The sequence below is a fragment of the Chiloscyllium plagiosum genome, chromosome 35 (genome assembly GCF_004010195.1).
Source record: "Chiloscyllium plagiosum isolate BGI_BamShark_2017 chromosome 35, ASM401019v2, whole genome shotgun sequence".
NCBI lineage: Eukaryota > Metazoa > Chordata > Chondrichthyes > Orectolobiformes > Hemiscylliidae > Chiloscyllium > Chiloscyllium plagiosum.
The window spans coordinates 30,003,567-30,021,362 of NC_057744.1; the positions used below are offsets into that span (position 1 = coordinate 30,003,567).

Consider the following 17,796-nt stretch of genomic DNA (forward strand, 5'->3'; position numbering starts at 1 on the left):
ATGCTGGCCTAGCCAGCGATGCCCTCATCCTGTGAATGAATTTTAAAAAAGGGATTATCTGCAAACCTGTTGGGAATTAAGCCACATAATTTGACAATTTTAATTTTCTTAATTCCCTTGTATCCAAATGCTTCGCTTCATTGTGTAGCGAGATAAGGTCACTGGTTTCAGCTGTTATATTTTGCTCAATTTAATTTTCAGACATGTCTGGCATAAGAAAAACAACAAAACCATCATAGCTGCTTTAATTTGCACTGCAGACATGGCATGACTCCTTCCCAATGTTCTAGTCAGATGGTTTCCTTTTCTATCAGTTCTGTGTGCTGCTTTTATTAAACTCTTTTCAGAATCGTGAGAGCTACATTGACTCTTTGCTAAAGGATTGAAAAATGCAGATTTTTACAAAATTATTCTGAAACTTTGTTTGCCCTGAATTATAGGCAGTTGCTCATGGGTAACACTATAAAGAACAAAATATTCGCATTTTTGTAGCAACTTTCACAACCTTGGGATATTCAAACACCAATTTCATTGCAATGTATTTTTGAAATGCAGCATAGGAATTACAATAGTGCAAAACAAGGCGTGTTAGAGCAAAGTTGTACAGGTTATTTGGCCAATTACCTTCTGTCAATAATGTGTTAGCTTCAGGAAGAAAAGAATTATTAAGATATCCAAATGTTGGTCTAGAGCCAAAGTTACTTTGCATACCAGCAGTTGACCCTTGGATGTGCTGTACATTTCGAGTCCTCCTTGAACACCCAATTTGAGGTTCCCTAGTGAGTTTACATCTCTCGAACTTTCATGAGACGGTTTCAAAGAGGGCAAAAACTGTTGCTCAATGCAAGTTATCGTTCTAACAGTCTGTGTTCAAACCTGTTAGCCTGAATCTTCTGCTCTGACTCATTTAAACACGATTCCTGCCCGAAATGTCGATTCTCCTGCTCCTAAAATGCTGTCTGACCTGCTGAGCTTTTCCAGCACCACATTCTCGACTCACTTACACACTCACCCACCCCCACGTTTTAGACAAGCTCCATAACCTAAGTTGGTATTTTTAATCATAGAACATAGGACATAGATAAGTACAGCACAAAACAGGCCCTTCGGCCCACGATGTTGTGCTGAGGATTATTCCTAATCTAAAATAACCTAACCTATGCACCGCACCCCTAGATTCACTGCTGTGCAAGTGCATGTCCTGCAGTCACTTTAATGTCCCTAATGACTCTGCTTCCACCACCACCGCTGGCAACCCATTCCATGCATTCACAACTCTCTGTGTAAAGAACCTACCTCTCACGTCTCCTCTATACCTTCCTTCTAACACCTTAAAACTATGACCCACTTGTGTCAGTCAATCCTGCACTGGGGAAAAGTCCCTGGCTAATTGACTCTATCCATGCCTCTCATTACTTTGTACATCTCGATCAGGTCACCTCTCTTCCTCCTTCTCTCCAGAGAGAAAAGTCTGAGCTTAGTCAACCTCTCTTCGCAAGACAAGCCTTCCAATCCAGGTAGCATCCTGGTAAACCTTCTTTCAATGGTACATTTTAACAAATGGGCGGCACGGTGGCATAGTGGTTAGCACTGCTGCCTCACAGCGCCAGAGACCCGGGTTCAATACCCGCCTCAGGCGACTGACTGTGTGGAGTTTGCACGTTCTCCCCGTGTCTGCGTGGGTTTCCTCCGGGTGCTCCGGTTTCCTCCCACAGTCACAAAGATGTGCAGGTCAGGTGAATTGGCCATGCTAAATTGCCAGTAGTGTTAGGTAAGGGGTAAATGTAAAAATGTAGGGGTAGGGGTATGGGTGGGTTGCGCTTCGGCGGGGCGGTGTGGACTTGTTGGGCCGAAGGGCCTGTTTCCACATTGTAAGTAATCTAATCTAATCTAATCTAAAAAAAATGCTTTGCTTGTATAAACTATCATGTCAGTGAGAATTTTTTCTGTGCTTATGTATACGTAAGCTGGCCATTCTGTATCTAGCACTTTTGATATCACTTGACTGTCTCATGTACGCATATATCCTGATGTTAGTCTGTGTTGGAGCATTGCCAGTTTGTTTCCACTATACAAATATCAAGGTCAGCCCCCAAAACCCAGAGGAGTAGGTATTCTAGTTGTGCTACAACAATAAATCTGCCGAGGTATGTGGTTGATCGTACCTGGCTGGTGTTAACATTGATCCTGTTTATTATTGTATAAAATGTTGATGATGTTGTTCATAGAGGCAGCACATTCCAAAGTCATAGTTGGAACCCCAGCAAGAACTCTTTAATTATTGTGCAGTGATACCATCTGAAGCAGCTTACCCTAAATGCTGTTGCGCTCTGTATTTAATTTAATATGATGGAAATATCAGAAAAAGAATCATTCCAATTCAGGTCCCAGAAATGATTGGTCTGAGCACAGTGACACTTTCCGAAGAAGGATGTGGCCACTTTAAAATGAAGCTGATAATTGGCTACGGCTCTGGAATGTGCTGTTTTCTGTGTTGGATCAGACTGTTGAGTAATTAATTCTGTTATTTTGCTTGTGATGGAGTGTAATTTTGTCATGGCAACAATCGTTTCATTATATTTAGAATAGCAGATGGAGTTTTGGTGGCTTGATTGGTGATGTCAGAAAGGAGTGAGAGTAAAATTTGAATGTTAGCAAGCTGCTCAGGAACCCTGATTTTGGATTATTGTCCACAGTCACTGGAAGCGTATCTTTTGTCAAATGAGATGAGCATGTTTGTTTTTTTTGTCCCTAATCAGTTACGCTTCTGAGACAATATGGTTGGCAAGAATAAACTTTAATATTCTGAAGTTGGTAGTGATTGTTGCATCACTGATGGGCACAATGCCAGTTGTGACAAGTTGCCCTTGTTTGTGGTAGTACCTGGAGTTGGAAAACCAATGCTGTGTTCATTTGTTATGGTTCATGGATTTGGTTGAGCATTCCTGCTATTTGAACTGCTGGAGGTGTGTTTTCCTTGAATGATCTACTTGATTTTGTGTTTCTTTATTGAAGACTTTCTTTGTGACTGGCTCAGCGTGTGAAGGTGTGACTGTAATGGTGTAACATCCCAGACTGGTGTCATGGACTGAGAAGTAAATTTAATTCATGCATGCAAAAATTTCACAGTCACAAACGTAGATATTTCTCAAGTAATATAGGAAATGGAGGCAGAAAAAGTTGTTTAAAATATGTTATAATGAGACATTTAAGATGTAAGAGCATTGAGTTGAAATGAGTCAAAATAGCCTTTTCTTGTGCAAGAACTAAGCAGTTTGAATTTTAAAAAATAAACAGTATTCACTGACATCCAGGAGCATGCGTAATAGATGCGAAATTTCTGAAATAAATTGAAATTTAAAAAATTTAAAAATCTTACAGAACCACAAGGCGGAAATCTGGGGAGGGGCAAAAGGTCAACAGGAAGAAAAGGAAGACTCACTTTGTTTGAGAATTTTAATTAAATATCTTAGCCTAAATTGAGAAAGAGAAAGCTGGATCTAAACGCATCCTAAATTGAGAAAGAGAAAGCTGGAACTAAACGCATCCTATTTGCAAAGAGTTCAGGATCCACGGCCAAACTGTTGAAAACATAACAAAAACAAGGCAGAATTTCCCCTTTTGTATTTGCACCTAACAACAGGAGGACATTTAGTGCCATGCTCTCTACCCATATTTCTACCAAGAGAATTTAGACATTTAGAATATTACTTATTCTTAGAGTCAGACAGCACAGAAACAAACCCTTCGGTCCAACTCGTCCATGCTGACCAGGTATCCCAAACTCATCTAGTCCAATTTACCTGCCCATTCTCAGCCTATTGACCCATCTGATCACGACCTCGTTGTACTCTTAGATAACCTTCTTTGCTGTACACTATACAGATAGTTCTTCTATAATGAGATGTTTGTGTTCTTGTGTAACATCGCATTATAGAAAAATCAAGCTTTAAAAACAGTGCTTAAAATGTTGGCGATGTAATTGCATTACAGCCAACACACACTTTAAAAGTTCACACTTTAGAAACAGTGTCCCCAATTTCCGGGTTCGATTCCAGCCTCAAGCGACTGTCTGTGTGGAGTTTGCACATTCTCCCCGTGTCTGCGTGGGTTTCCTCCAGGTGCTCCGGTTTCCTCCCACAGTCCAAAGATGTGCAGGTTAGGTGAAATGGCCATGCTAAATTGCCCATAGTATTCAGGGATGTGTACGTTAGGTGTATTAGTCAAGGGTAAATAGAGTAAGGGAAGAGGTTTGGGAGGGTTACATTTTGGAGGGCCAATGTATACTTGTTGGGGCTAATTACCTGTTTCCACACTGCAGGGATGCTATGAATTCTATGAATTCATCACTTGTGTTACAGCTAATTTGCATTAATGAAATGCACATTATAGCAGAACGACCTGTACAAAAAAGTTTGTTATTTCCCTCTCAAACACTTTACAATTTTAGCGAGTTTTGAGAAGATTTGTAATTCAGGTTGACGTTCTGGATGTAGGTTTGCTCACTGAGCTGGAAGGTTCATTTCCAGACGTTTCGTCACCCTATTAGGTAACACCTTCAGTGGGCCTCCAGGCAAAGCACTGTTAATAATTCCTGCTTTCTATTTATATGTTTGGGTCTAGAAACATCTAGAAACCCTAGCCACTCTCCCCTACATCAAAGACATCTCAGAAATGACTGCCAAACTACTCAGACCCCTTGTCATCCAGCAGCCTGCTGGACACACTTTCCTCATTCCTGAAGAAGGGCTTATGCCCGAAATGTCGATTCTCCTGTTCCCTGGATGCTGCCTGACCTGCTGCGCTTTTCCAGCAACACATTTTCAAGCTGGGCAAAAGCATAGTAGAAAATGAGGTAAGACTGGTGGATTCAAATCAACAGATGTTGGTGGGTAAGAAATAATTTTCTTTAATAACATCTTTGAGATTTCTGTAGCATTTCATGGGGATAACAGGGTCTTTCTCAGGATGACAGCCAGTGACAAGTGGTGTCCCGCGAGGGTCAGTGTTGGGATGACAACTTTTCACTTTATACACTAATGATCTAGATTAAGGAACTACGGGCATTTTGGCTATGTTTGCAGATGATACAAAGATAAGTAGAGGGACAGGTAGCGTTGATGAGACAGAGAGGCTGCAGACGGATTTGGATAGGTTAGGAAAGTGGACAAAGAAGTGGTAGATTGAACCAATGTGGGAAAGTGTGAGGTCATACACTTTGGAAGGAAGAAATGAGGCATAGACTATTTTCTAAATGGGGAGAAAATTCAGAAATCTGAAGTGCAAAGAGACTTGGGAGTTCCAATCCAGGATACTCTCAATGTAAACTTGCAGATTGAGTCAGGAGGTAGGAAGGCAAATGCAACAATGGCATTTATTTTGAGAGGACTTCAGTATAAAAGCAGGGAGGTACTTCTAAGGCTTGAGAAGGCTCTATTCAGACCACATTTGGGGTATTGTGTGCAGTTTTGGGCCCCACATCTCAGAAAGGATATACTGGTCCTTGAATGTGCTCAGAGGATGTTCTCAAGAATGGTCCCGGGAATGAAAAGGGCTTATGCCCGAAACGTCGATTCTCCTGTTCCCTGGATGCTGCCTGACCTGCTGCGCTTTTCCTGCAACACATTTCCAACCCGGGAATGAAAACCCTAACACATGAGGAATGTTTGAGGACTCTGAATCTATACTTGATGGAGTTTAGAAGGATGAGGGGGGATCTAATAGAAACTTACTGAACGGCCTGGACAGAGTGGATGTTGGGAAGATGTTTCCATCGGTAGGAGAAACTAGAACCCGAGGGCAAAGCCTTAGAGTAAAGGGAAGACCTTTTAGAATGGAAATAAGGAGAAACTTCTTCAGCTCGAGAGGGGTGAATCTATGGAATTCACTACCATAGAAGTCTGTGGAGGCCAGGTCATTGAATTAAGACGGAGTTAGATAGATTCTTGATTGTCAAGGGGATTAAGGGTTACGGGGAGAAAGCAGGAGAATGGGGTTGAGAAACTTATCAGGCATGAGTGAATGGCAGAACAGACTTGATGGGCTGAATGGCTTAATTTCCTCCTCTTTGTCTTATGGTCTTATTATGTTTGAAAATGAGTCACTGGTTGAGAAAATTCTGCATAGAAACATAGAAAATAGGAGCACAAGTAGGCCGTTTGGCCCTTCAGGCCTGGTCTATCATTCAATGGGATCATTGCTAATCATCCAACTCCTTACTGTGTTCCTGGCTTTCTTCCTGTACTCACTGTCCCATTTTCCAAACAAGTGAGACGAGATTCTCACTCGTGAGTAGTGAGAGGCCTATTTGCACACATTATCATCCTCATTATTAAGTTATCTCACCTTATTGATGTGGAAATTCCCATTTCCCATCCACCAGATCTAAACAAGACCATGATGAAAGTTCCCAAATGGAACTCAGAGCAGTAACCTGGCAACTCCAGTTCACTGCCTGCACCTCTGGCCCTCCATCAATCATCAACATCTCAGAGCACGCTACACGGACAATGACCACACTCAACCCCTGTTCACCAGGACCTCCAGGCCCTGGCTGGCAAAGTGTAGTGTCAATTTCCCTGTGCCCAATGTGCCTGGGACAATTGACAGGAAACTTGTAGGGCAACCGCGAGCTGCCAGCACTTTACTGGTGCACAGCTGGGCTTTAAAGATGGACAGTGCCAGGAATCCAGGGAGCTCCCAGCATTGTGCAGCAGCTTTGCCTGTGGTGAGTGTAACATTATAATAAGCGGGTTACCCTGTGGGCATGGTGCACAGGTAATGAGGTGAGTTTAGGAAGATGGTATGAGAAAACCTGCTAGGGTCTTGTGAAAACGCAACCTCCATGGAACTCACCAAAATTACACTTAGCCAATTTCTGGTTAAAAATTCAGTCCATTGTCCCCTGCTTTTATATCATGCCTTTGACACCATGAAGCATCCCAACATATTTGTGAAGAGTGTTATCTTTTAAAATTTAACACTCAGCCATATAATGAGCTTACAGAAGAAGTTACCAAAACATTTGCCAAAGAGGTAGGAGGTTTTAAGTAGTGGGCTAAAAAAAGAAGCAGAAGTGCAGATGTTTAAGGAAGGTATTCCAGAGGTTCAGGCTGGAGCATCTGATACTGACAGCTGTGTCATTAACATCAGTGGGAAGGAATTTGGTGATGCAGAAGATGTTCAAGTTGGGGGAAAGCAGAGTATTCAGAATTTTGTAAATGTAGAGAAGGCTCTGGGAACGGTAAGAGTGTGGAGAAAAGTTAAATGTGAAGGGGGCGGCACAGTGGCTCAGTGGTTCGCACTGCTGCCCCACAGCGCCAGTGTCCCAGGTTCGATTCCAGCCTTGGGTGACTGTCTGTGTGGAGTTTGCACATTCTTCCTCTGTCTGCGTGGGTTTCTTCCCACAGTCACAAAGATGTGCAGGCCAGGTGAGTTGGCCATGCGAAACTGCCCATAGTGTTAGATGTATTAGTCAGAGGGAAATGGGTCTGGGTGGGTTACTCTTCGGAGAGTGGGTGTGGATATGTTGGGGCAAAGGTCTGTTTCCACACTGTAGGGAATCTAATCTACAAAAAATGTAAATTTGAGAACTTACACACTGGACCTTTGCTCTGACATGATCCATTTGTGTGTGTGTGTGAGAGAGAGAGAGAGAGAGAGGTGTTAATAAGACTCTGAACATTAATAACCCTACATAGGAAAAACTGAAAGAACTGCAGATGCAGAAATCAGAAACAAAAACAGCAAGTACTGGAAAAGCTGAGCAGGTCAGGCAGTGTCTGTGGAGAGAAGTCAGAGTTAATATTTCAGGGCCAGTGACCCTTCCTCAGAACCACAGACACTGCAGGACCTACTGAAGTTTACTAATAATCTTATATTTGTACCAATGTACATTTGTAAATGTGTGATGAATATGTTGGTGTTGGTTTTATGAGTAATAGTGATTACTATCTGACTTTGAGAATGAATTGGCAGAAGCCCAGTGCTGATAATCCAAATTTAATCAAATGAAATAGCCTTGGGAGGGAATCTGTGACAGGATCACTATGTCACAGTCATTAGCCACAGACAACACTGTGGTGATCTAAACAATGACCCTCGTATACCAGCGAAGCTATTCCCTAGACCCTCCTCCTTATCAATTTTCTATTTCTTTCTCTAAACATCTCTGAAACTTGTTCGTCTGAGCTAGGTCTACACCTGTTTATTGCCCTGCACTGCCTTACTGGAGAGACCATTCCAGATACAATTTCACATATTCATTTTAATCACTTGAATAAATGGAAAATACTGCAGATGCTGAAAATCTGAATCGAATACAGAAAATGCTGGAGAAACTCAGCAGGTCTAGCAGCCCCTGTGGTGAAGTAAAGATAACCTTTTGAGTCCAATATGACTCTTTTTTGGAGCTGCTGTTCTATGGAGCAGACTTCAATTCTGAAGAAGGGAATTAAAGAAATGTTGACTCTATTTCCCTCTCCACAGATGCTGCCAGACCTGCTGAGTTTCTCCAGCACTTTGTATGTGCGGTTGCTATTAAGCAGTCTGCTGCAGGATTGGGTGCCGCTGCTGAGCTCTGGCGTCTCACACACGTGCCTCTGAGCAGTGACTACGATTAGCCAGGAGAATCCTGCCTGGTGTTTTTATTCCTTCCCTACCCTACACAACCAGCAGGTACTGAGACCAAATGTTAACATCCCAGTTGATAGTTGCCTTGCAGTGTGAAGGGAAAGGCTGAGTTATTTCTAACTTGAGTAATGGGTGTTTTCCAGGGTCTGCTGCCGTGTGATGCTGTGAGCTCTGTCTCAGTCATTGGCCTGGACCTCCAGAAGATATTTGCAGATACCAGGCTCCCAAACATCGGTGAGTTAAGGGTTGGACTGCACCTCTAGATTGTACGTTTTGTGGAGTGGGGCACATTCAGCCCCAGCTCTGCCTTACTTTATTACCACTTGTATGTTGTGTGAAGTTGAACAGAAAATCAGAATCAGGAGAGAAGAGTCGCTCTTGGCCAAGCCTGACACTTCCTGGGGATCAGCCACTGTGATGCTGGTCAGAGGACAGGCCAAGTACCTTCCCCCCCTCTCCCAACAGCAGAGTCCTCACTCCCTCAGAAGGGTACCCAGTGACCCAGCAGGATTGTACTTGCTGTCCCAGTATGAGTACCTGCTCTCCCAGCAGGACAGTATCCAGATTCCTAGCAGGAGAGTATCCACTCCCCCCCACCCCCAGCAAGACAATGCCTATTCTGTTAGCAGGACAGTACCAGCCCACCCAGCAGGACAGTACCTGATCTCACACCAGGACATTATCCACTTTCCCAGCAGGAGATTAGCCACTTGTGCCAGCAGGACAGTATCAACTGCCCCAGCAAGACAATGGGCAAGGCATCTGAGATTGTGCTACAACTTTCTAAATAAAAGAAAAGTATGCAAAAAGAACATTCTTGGAAACAGTGGGAAGCACCTGCACCCAATGTTCAGCCAGCTGTGAAATGCAGTCACCTTCTGAACCTATTTTAATCCGACTTAGTAAGTAGTTTCCTTTTAATTCTTCGGGTTGCTTTCACTCACTAGGTGAGTTTGGAGCTATCTAGCTGTGTGCTCAGATCAAAAGAAATCCTTTAAAATCAAATATGTCTGCCTCTGTTCTCCACACATCGGCAGCTCCTCTCCCTGCTTGGAGTGGACTGTTGACTCTATTAGAATTGCTGAAGAATGCTGAGGAAGCAAAGGACAGGGCAAGGGAAGAGAAAGAAAATGCGGCACAGTTGCTCAGTGGCTAGCACCGCAGCCTCACAACGCTGGGACCCAGGTTCAATTCCAGCCTTGGGCGACTGTCTGTGTGAAGTTTGCACATTCACCCCGTGTCTGAGTGGGTTTCCTCCAGGTGCTCCGGTTTCCTCCCACAATCCAAAGATGTGCAGGTCAGGTGAATAGGCCATGCTAGATTGCCCATAGTTGTTGTGGTTCTGTTCGCTGAGCTGGGAATTTGTGTTGCAGACATTTCGTCCCCTGTCCAGGTGACATCCTCAGTGCTTGAGGGCCTCCTGTGAAGCGCTTCTGTGTTGTTTTTCCGGCATTTATAGTGGTTTGTCTCTGCCGCTTCCGGTTGTCAATTCCAGCTGTCCGCTGCAGTGGCCGTATATTGGATCCAGGTCGATATGTTTGTTGATAGAATCTGTTGATGAGTGCCATGCCTCTAGGAATTCCCTGGCTGTTCTCTGTTTGGCTTGTCCTATAATAGTAGTGTTGTCCCAGTCGAACTCATGTTGCTTGTCATCTGCGTGATTTGCTACAAAGGATAGCTGGTCGTGTCGTTTCGTGGCTAGTTGGTGTTCATGGATACGGATTGTTAGCTGTCTTCCTGTTTGTCCTATGTAGTCCTACATTGGGTCCCATTCCTGCACAGGCATTAGTGCTTTCTGACTGTGCAGATATGTCACCTGTTTGATCGCTGTACTGCAGGGTGTCTTGAGCCTTCTGAGGCCAGGAGTAGCTATATTCTGGTGAAATCAGCTCCTGACAGAGCATCCTTCAAGAACCAGATAAGGTATTAAAACATGCCTCCCTTCTTGGTCATGCTTTTGACCCTCTCAGGGATTGCTTCTTTCCCAATTCAGTCACCAAATGCCCCTCCCCCTCCCATCCCACTCCCAACTCAACCTTCCCCTTTCACTGCAAGGGCCACAGTTACTTCATACAAATCTGATCAACGATATCGCTTCGCACGGATTGATGGGAAGGAGACTCCAGTCCCAGTATTCGGTAGGTCTCACCGGTCCAGATGCAAAAATCCAGGTCTGTGTATATGTAGAGGTTTAACTACAACATGAAATATATTCTGCATTCTATAATAACCTGTACAAACCTTAAAATTTTCACCGCTCAATGTGATCAGTTTTTTTCTAAGTGACAGATCTCCTTGTGACATTGCACCTGGAAAGTCATTTACCAAATCCACAGTCTGGCTGGATTGGAAAGGGTGCGTTTGCCAACGTATTAAGAATCTGGGTCAGCTTTATACTGATGTGTGCACCATGTGTGCTACAAGTGCACTCACAGTTAATCATGAACAATGTGCTACATCTTGTATTCTTTTTGTAGGATTACTTACAACATAAACTAAGATGAGCATTTCTTGTAAAATTCCTTCACAGTATATAAAATGGCATTAAGAAGCAATGTATTTTTTCTGAAAAAAAAAAGCCCTTATAAGTCATCTGTTACTGATAGTTTAATAAGTTTCATTCCGGAACCTTCTTAGGGAATGGGGCATTGATGGTGTTCCTGCTGGGTTTAATATAGATGTGTGTGAGTCACAGGAATGGGCCTAAAATACTGTGGGGACCAGCTGGAGCAAGAATTTAATTTGTGATCCTGATTAACCTGATAAAATAAGAATAAGGGGATGTTGTTTATTCTGGAGTTAGCTAGTGTGCCCTACACTGTTTATGTAGGCGCGTATTGTGCATCATTACATTTGGAGTTTAACTCCCTGGCAGATAGCTGCCCCACAATTTGTACTTCAAATTTGACTTCAACATCTTTATTTTTAATAGATCACAAATCAATCAACTCAAACCCTCCATTAGATACTAATTTTTACTCCTCCTTGATGTCTCCAACCCTAATGCTTTTTCCATTTTTCTGGGTGCTATGACTTTGAATCTAATCACCAGTTTACTGAATCCAAATTTCGGCTATTCCGGCGCAGTAAGAGCATCCTGGCCTTGGCCCAGAAGTTCATTGTCCTAAGTCCTACCTGCACCAGATACATTTTAGAACATATCCAAGCAGAGAGGTTGAAAATACTCATTGAATCCAAATTCCCTCTCAAACCTGGTAACTTGTAAAATTAGGTTGTCTATTTTTCTTACTGCTGGTCTCCCCTCTCTTTCCATGCTATGTTATTGTCTGGGATCACTCAGGAGCCACGATTGGTTGAGATCCAGGGCATCACAAATGCCCTGTGAATCATTACCCCAGCGAGGGGAGAAGAATGTATAAAGAAGACGAAGAGCTATGGAGATTAAGACTGCTTCTAAAAGAAAACCCCAGTCCCACAGTGACAGACAACTCAATAAATGAATGTTTCTCTGATTGAGAAATGGAAAGCCTGTAAGAAACTGCTCGTATGAGAAAAGATTGAGTTAATTAGAAAGCAGTTATTAGATAACAAAGATTGTCAGGTAAAGAAAAGCTAAGGCAAGTGAGGTACTGTGAAGGTTTAGGATTCTTATAAAGAAACATTAGGAGACCATGTGATGAATTTTGGGGTCAACACAGTGTTGACTTGGAGCTGAGGAGGAGAGGGCTGGCATTTTCAGCACAAGGAATAAGAGAGAAAACTTTGAGGAGTCTTGGCGATTGTCAAATGACACAATCAGGAAAGGTGACAGCTTGAGGCTTGGATGTCCTTTTATATCTCTAATGGAGCTGTTTCCTTCCAAGCCCACTCATCCATGAGGTTGTGGTGGCCATGTCCTTGATTGGGTTGACAATAGATGCATTAATTTGGGCAACATTGATGTCCGGCAAATTCCTTGAACATGATGTTGTGCGCCTCGAGGATCCACTGCACACTGTACTGCTTTGAAAAGCGAACAGTTGATATGGTGTTGCTTGTAACTTTGATGCTTATAATATGGGCAGGAGCTGAGGCAAGCCCTGGCTTTGCTGCCTCTGAATGAAGATGTATCGTAGGTATGAATCAATTCCAGAGTTGGCAAAACACAACCACAAAACTGTAGCAATTGCTGCCGGGAACAAGTTCTGTACATCCAGGTGCAAGAGAAAGGGACTGGCTTAAAGTTGTCAAACTAAATCCCATGGACACACTGTCTAATGTATATTGGCTGCTCCTTGATTTAAGGATGAACTACTCAGGGTTGTGAAGCGGGTCTGGTTTGCCTCAAACCACCAGGGACTCAACGTTGTTAAGGTGGAGATTGATTGATTGACAGAAACAAGAAGAATATTCTCTTGGCCAGTTTAACCAGTGAAACAGCTTCACAGCTCAGCTGACCAACTTGCTGATAGAAAGTCTTGCCAAACATCTTGAAGGTGCTAAATAAAAACTGAAAGAACTGCAGATGGTGGAAATCAGAAACAAAAGCTGGAAATTGCTGGAAAAGCTCAGATGGTCTGGCAGCATCTGTGAAGAGAAATCAGAGTTAACGTTTTGGATCAAGTGACCCTTCCTCAGAACTGATGGCAACTGGGGAAATGTCAGTTTATGTTCAGAGGATAGGGTAAGGTGAGGGGGTAAAGAGTAAACAATAGGTAAAGATAGAGCCCAAAGAGAGAAGAACAGTTGAAAGACAAAGAAGTGGATAATGATGTGACCAGGAGAGTGAAAAGCTATTAATGGGGACTGTAGGTGGCTAGCAATGGATTGTGTGTAATAGCAGACTGTGTGATAAAAAGACTTGATGCATGGGGGTTGGGCTAAGGACATGGGAGAGCTCAAGCCCTAAAGTTATTGAACTCGATATTGAGTCCAGAGGGCTACAGGGGCCCCAAGCAGAAAATGAGGTGCTGTTCTTCCAGCTTCCACTGAGCTTTGCTGGAACTCCTCAGCAAACCTGAGAACCGAGATGTTGGCCAGGGAATAGGAGTTATGTTAAAGTGGCAGGCAACTGGAAGCTTAGGGTGTTTTTTGCAGACAGAACGGAGGTGTTCTATGAAGCAATCTCCCTGCCTGTGCTTTGTTTCCCTGAAGTAGACAAGATCAAATTGTGAGCAGCAAATGCAGCAGACGAGATTGAGTGAAGAGCAGGTAAAGCGCTGCTTCACCTGGAAGGTGTGTTTGGTCCCTTGGATATTGAGGAGGGAGGACATGTGTGACAGAAGGAGCTGTGAGGCTGTGGGTGGTGTTGTGAGTGAAGGAAGTATGGAACAAGGTGTCCCAGAGGGAATAATCGTTGTGGAAGGCTGACAAGGGTATATGTGTCTGGTGGTAACATGTCGCTGGAGTGGTGGAATTGGAGGTTACTGACTCTCTGGATGTGAATGCTGGTGTGATGGTAGGTGAGGACAAGATGGAGTTGAGACTGTGGTACTGGAGAAGCACAGCAGATCAGGCAGCATCTGAGGAGCAGGAAAATCGATGTTTCAAGCCAGAGCCCTTCATCAGGAATGGTGAAGGGCTCCGGCCCGAAACGTTGATTTTCCTGCTCCTCGGATGCGTCCTGCCTGCTGTGTTTTTCCAGCAACACACTCTCAACTCTGATCTCCAGCATCTGTAGACTTCACTGTCTCTGAGGACAAGGGGGAGCATATTGCTGCTGCAGGAGGGAAGAGAGGGGGTGTGGGCTGAAGTGCAGGAGATAGGAAGAGAGAAGTTCTGTGGGGAAGGAGCAGGCAGAAACATTGGGTCTACTTGGGCAGTCCTGTTGGTGGGCTTTGGAAATCCACATCGCATCTGCTCTGACGATGCCAACTTTAACAAGGGGCTTCCAAAATGTCCGCCTTCTTCCTCAGCTGAGGTTTCCCCAGCACTATTGTTGACATAGCCCTTAACTGGGTCTGACCTATCTCCCAAACTGCGGCTCTCACTTCTTCTCTTCCTTCCCCCTTGTTGTCACCCAACACCCCACCAGCAATGGTAAATATGGAGCTATGGGGACTGGTGGCTGTTGTGAGATTGTGATGCTCTTCAGAGGGTCAGTGCAAACTTGATAGTCCAAATGACCTCTTTCTGCTCTGTAGGGATTCTATGAATTCTTCTATGATTGTTATGACTTAACAATGCACCAACACAGCGAGTTAACATGATTTCGAGCCTGGCATTGTTAATGTATCAAGGGAGAAGTTGCTTTATCTACAGCACCATGCAAGGATGAGAATATGTTGAAATTGCTTCAACTTGTGGCTCCTTTCCAGCAAAAAAGAAACTTGAAACATATAATCCTACTTCTGTGGGTAATTAAACATTCCAGTACATCCTTGGGTTTATTCAATCCTCAGGACAGTGCAACTCTCACTTATGTAGCTGAGCAATCTCAAAGATACATTTTGTTTGGACTGTAATGGATTGCTAATGGGAATTCCAATAAACAATATATGCACCAGAACTGTGAAAAGATTTTCCGAACATTGGTGGCAAGATTTTGCATAAGGAATGTTAGCAGACCCCATGTGAATCCCTGGTATTTGTCCTAACCAGCCTGAATGTAGATTGAACAAAGACACTTACTTCCCAGAAAAATGATCCACACTAATGAGGATCGAACAGGAAGAGAACATCCAGCTGGTTGCAGCTGTTGGGTCATGAAGTCACCAAACTGGATTAGACAGGAAGCACTTGGAACCACAAGGGAATGAGGCAAAGATCTAGTTGATTTTATTAGTGAATTAGTTTGCTGTGCAGATAACATTCAGCACAAATTTGTAATTGTAGATGTGCCCACAAAGGTGCTTTAGAGGGGGGTGTGTGACAGCCTTGTGGTATTAGATTAGATTCCCTACATTGTGGAAACAGGCCCTTCGGCCCAACAAGTCCACACTGACCCTCTGAAGAATAACCCACCCAGACCAATTTCCTTCTGACTAATGCACCTAACACTATGGGCAACTTAGCATGGCCAATTCACCTGATCTGCACATCTTTGGATTGTGGAAGGAAACCAGACCACCTGGAGGAAACCCACGCAGACACCGGGAGAATGTGCAAACTCCACACAGACAGCCGCCCGAGGCTGGAATGGAACCTGGAAACCTGGTGCTGTGAGGAAGCAGTGCTAATCACTGAGCCACCGTGCCGCCCCATTGTTGGACTATTGGACCGGGTTCAAATACTGCCATGGCAGATGGTGGAATTTCAATTCAATAAAAATCTAGAGTTAAGAGTCTAATGATAAGCATGGATTGCTGATTGCTGTCAAACCCTACTGTTCTTTATGCAAGAAAACTGCTATCCATACTTGGTCTACCCTACATGTGACTCCACGCCCATAGAAATGTGGTTGTTTCTAATGGTCTATGAGTGCTGGCCTAGCCAGTGATGCCCACATCCCATGTAGAGTGTCAAAAAAAAACTTCCTGTTTAACAATATGTACAAACCACCCCAATACTTATTCCATTCAACAATTTTCATAAAAGAAGTAAGTGTGAATCTTCCCTTGTCTATATTTGCTTTCACGTTTCCATGATTGTAAAACGGTGCATGGCATTACCTGACTCTAATGTGATTAACATTGCAAATTTGTTGTAGAAGCTGACATTTCTGTTCAAACACATAAGGTCGATTTAGTTATAATATCCATTCACAGTAGGAATCTTTTGAATGTATTTTCTGTTTTTGTAGATTAACACTCTTTTTACAAAGGGAAATGGAATATTCAGAACAGCTCTTGTCAGATTAGGTAGCTGCAAAATTTGGCTCCAATACATGTACCTTGAGCTCCACTGTTTGTGACCTCTATATGATCTTTGGTTGAGTTCTCAGATTGTGGATTGGACAACTCAACAGAGCAATCAAAGGAAATATCTTAAAAAGGTTTCGCTAGTGTTGCATGTCCTCACTGCTGAATGAGGACAACTTCCTAACCAGCTTGACGAGAGCTTTAAACCAAGTGGGATTATTTTCAAAATACTGTGATGCTTCTAAATTTGAACTCTGATGCTCATGGTGCAGTGGCTGTAGAATTTGAGAAACCTAGAAATGCAGGGAACCTGGCTCTTACTGAATTTATTGTGACTCCTTCCCAGCCGGCTGCCAGGAAAAAGGAGCAACCGACAGCTTATCGGCTGGATTGAACAAGAGAGAAAAGAGGATGGGGATGCATTGGGCAGAACCCTTTGGTGGAATAGCACTGTGATGGATATGGGGATCTGAATGTTGGAGAGGGTATGGTGATGAGAATGATTTGAGGCTTGAGTGAGGAAGGCGGAGATGGTTTCTGATCACGAGCAAGGGAGCAATTTATTGAAGACTAATGAATAAATGCCTCCTACTCCTTGTAGGAGAAGGTGAGAACTGCAGATGCTGGAAATCAGAGTCTAAGAGTGTGGTGCTGGAAAAGCACAGCAGGTCAGGCAGCATCTGAGGAGCAGGAGAGTCAATGTTTTGAGCATAAGCTCTTCATCGGGAATGTCAGTGAGAAATTGGAAGGGGTTGAAAATTGTGGTTATCTTGCAGGGGAGAATTGTAATCAGAAGACCCAGCACTAACGAATATCAAATGCCAATTTGTGGATGCACCATCATCCCAGGATAGCTGGGGAAAGTCTCAGGTTAGTAGCTGCTTCCCCTGATTAAGGTATCAGCTGACTGTAACATCTTGAGGAAGCTATCACAAGCAATGTGCATGGATTGCTATGAGATGGGCCCCTTAGCAAAATATTGATTATGGAGAAATACAACAGCTTGTTATTTGTAATCATCAAAAGAAGGGTAACATTGAATTGTATGGGACTTTGCTGTGTGCCAATTAGCTGCTAGTGCTATCTACACACCAGTGAACCAATTTATAAACTATTAAAAATATGTTATAAAAATATATATACTGTTGGGATCTTCTGCAAATATTATATAAATCTGGGTTGTTTTACTTCTCATTTTCTTTCTTATTCTGGTACCTAATCTACTTCTTTTCCCTATTCTATTTTCTTCCCCTTCTACTAACAGAACAGGACTTACACTTACATTTCATACTGTGTGCCATTGCCCATTCATGCTGCAAAATAGGGATCCACCTGCAGTAGAGCCACTTTGCACCAAGTGGCTACAAGGAGCTGAGTGATGAGGGTAATATTCTTTACTAAACACTGAGCAGTCAGGAATGGGCGA

The 17,796-nt window shown here is 43.4% G+C and overlaps 1 protein-coding gene across 7 annotated transcripts in view; it reads left to right on the plus strand.

Annotated features, from left to right (window-relative positions):
* pknox2 (pbx/knotted 1 homeobox 2) overlaps nucleotides 1-17,796 on the plus strand; it is a 189,235-nt gene that overhangs the window by 13,409 nt on the left and 158,030 nt on the right. For 6 of the 7 annotated variants that reach the window (XM_043676856.1, XM_043676850.1, XM_043676857.1 and 3 more), the window contains exon 2: nucleotides 8,775-8,865. The exons of the other annotated variant lie outside the window; for it this stretch is intronic. The gene's annotated coding sequence lies outside the window, so the exon portion shown is untranslated. The remainder of the gene's footprint in view (nucleotides 1-8,774; nucleotides 8,866-17,796) is intronic. 7 annotated transcript variants of the gene reach the window in all.